This window comes from Bos taurus, chromosome 23 (assembly GCF_002263795.3).
Source record: "Bos taurus isolate L1 Dominette 01449 registration number 42190680 breed Hereford chromosome 23, ARS-UCD2.0, whole genome shotgun sequence".
Classification (NCBI taxonomy): Eukaryota; Metazoa; Chordata; class Mammalia; order Artiodactyla; family Bovidae; genus Bos; species Bos taurus.
The window spans coordinates 3848655-3851685 of NC_037350.1; positions in this window are offsets into that span (position 1 = coordinate 3848655).

A 3031-nucleotide genomic window follows, 5' to 3' on the forward strand; every position below is an offset into this window, starting at 1 on the left:
TGCATGCGCCGTCCATGGCGCACCCCGTGAACACCCTTGTGCTGAGCCTCGAAAAGGATGCTTTTATTTTTTTTAATTAAAAGGATGCCTTTAAATGAAAATGTTCCCAAAAGTTCCCTTATGTGATCTAGCAAGGTCAGTCTAAAAAGTCGTCTTGCTAACTAACTGTGCCTCTATCACACTGGGTAAATGTTCTATTAACTAAAGCAAACCCGGGAGAACAGCACTTGTTCCAGATCAGCAGTTCTGACATAGTGGATGTATCCACGGGGAGAGAAGCGTCCTAACGTAGGTTGATTGTTAGATTACTGATTTGAACTGACCCAGGGAAGGACAGGTTTTCCTCTGAAATGAGAATGCTTGCTTTTTCCTTCGGGGCTTCCCAGGTGGTTCAGCTCTAAAGAATCTGCCTGCCAATGCAGGAGAGGTGGGCTGGGAAGATCCCCCGGAGAGGGAAATGGCAGCTCACTCCAGTATTCTTGCCTGGGAAATTCCATGGACAGAGGAGCCTGGTGTCCATGGGGTTGCAAAGAGTTGCACACGACTTGGCACCTAAACAGCAGCAGCAGCAGCAGCAGCAGCAGTATCCGTCCTTTCTCCCTCCCCAGTTGTTCACGTCCCCACAGATCCTCCTCAGACAGGATCCAGTACCTGTGCCTGGAAAGGCTCGGAAGTGTCAGGAGTTATGGAGCTGCCCGGCTTCCTCCTTGTTTCCTTCTGAGGACACGTGTCTAGTGAGTGAAAAGTGAAAGCCCCAGATGAGTCTCAACACCTGCATATCTGTTACTGGAGCGTCCCTTAGCCTGGTTCTCGGCTCCCCAGGGGAAAACTTCATCCTCCCCAGGCCTGTCTGCTCCTGTGACCTTGGGCTTCCACCATCAAAGGCGTGGCCTGGGTCCAGTGTTTCCAGAACCCGATTGTCGCACTTCTAAAGGAACAAGTGGTTAAGCTTATGACTAATGGATACGAGATTCATTCTTGTCACTGAAGTGTGCTCTAGGTGGCATGGATACACTGGTGTTGGCTGGCTAATTCCGGAACAGACTGGATAGGATGAGCCCCTGGAGAGGCCAAGGCCCTCTTCAATCAGCAACCAGCTTTGCATCTTAGGCAAGTTGCCTTTCTAGATCTCAGTTTCCTCAAGCTTAAATTTGATGAAATAATAACAACAGGTAACATTTATTGACGGAAAAGGTAATGGCACCCCACTCCAGTACTCTTGCCTGGAAAAGCCCATGGACGGAGGAGCCAGGTGGGCTGCAGTCCATGGGGTTGCTGAGAGTTGGACACAACTTAGCGACTTCACTTTCACTTTTCACTTTCCTGCATTCGAGAAGGAAATGGCAACCCACTCCAGTGTTCTTGCCTGGAGAATCCCAGGGACGGAGGAGCCTGGTGGGTTGGCATCTATAGGGTTGCATTTATTGAATGCTTCCTCTTTGCTTACTGTCCTAAGCATATCATCATCTGTTAACTCACAGAAACGGGACAACAAACTTAACTTCGCTTCTCTGAGGGGTGTGTGTGTGTGTGTTTAGTCTGGTAAATTTAGATAATTTTATTGACATGTTATGAAAACAAGTGTAATATGCTCATAATGAATCTGTGTGTGATGAATGGGTGTGAGAAATACTGTGATGGTCCTTACTCTTCACTGGATTTATGGTGAATGGAAAATCTGCTTTTTCACTTAAGGAATACTCCAAAGGAGCTTGACTTCTTCCTTTCATGAATTAATAAATTTTCCCCATACTGTTGAGCAGTAACCTATCTCCATGTATTAGTTTTTGGATCTTGCTTCTTCAAAAAGTTATTTAAACCTAACTGGAAATATGCAAAACAGTCATCTTGTGTTTGAGGATGTAAATGACAGGAGGACAGGGATTTTGTTCTTTTCTTTTCCCGCTGCTGGGCTCCCAGAGTTTAGAACAGTGTCTGGCACATTAAAGGCAACGAGTGCTTATTGATTGAATAAATGAATGAATGAGTGGGACTGCAGACAGGAATGCACACCCTGTCTTTGTAGAACTGTTCTAAGTAGAGCTACAAGAAGCTTAAACTTGTTTTTTATCAAAAGAATGAATGCAAATGGAAGAGTGAATGTTCTTCAACAAACGAATGCTCGTTAAAGAATCTTGAAAACTGCACAACACTGCAGAAATAGAGAGTGTCACTTTTATTTCCTGCTGGGTAAGAGATTGGGGGGAAAAAGAAGTTCTATAGGGAACAATATCAGACTAAGTTTGTTCTGAGTTTATTTAAGGAAAATGCATGTAAGCAATAATCAGAGCACTGTATTCTATTTGAAAATTGAAAAGGGTCCAGGAAGTAAAATGTGAGGAAAATCTGGCTTCTCTGATCATTTGCTGAGTGTGTGGCAGATGTCTTTGTAATTCAGCATAATTGTTTTTCCACCCAAAGCCAATGCTAATCTTTTAACAGCTTCTTACCACATTAGACTCTGTCTTTCACTTTATCAATTCCATCTGAAGAGTCAATTTCATCTGTTTGAAAGAAACCCGAATGACACCCAGATGCTCCAGGATGTGCAGGGAGAGAGTTAGGTCTTCTGTGTGTCTTCATAAGACACACACACACAGTCTTCTGTTCCCAACATGATGCCTTGAAGCCCAGCAACTAGCTGAAATTCATGACATCCTGACGCCACTTTTGACTGCTGGGGCCCTACTGTATGATTTTTTAAAGACTGATTTTACTGAAGTAGTTTACAACATTTCATTAATTTCTTCTGTACAGCAAAGTGATTCAGCTATACATAAATTAATATGTACAGGTTTTCATATTCCTTTCCATTATGGTTTAGCATATGGGTATTGAATATAGCTTCCTGTGCTATACAGTGGAGCCTCTTGGTTTGCCCATTCTACATAATGGTTTGTGAGCCTTGTTGCCAGTGCCAAGTTGGCCCAGCTCTCTGTAGACACCCCTATCATGTTCAGTAGTGCACTTAAAGACGCATAAATTACAGATTTTAATGCTGATGATATACAACTGGTGATTAAGTTGTTTA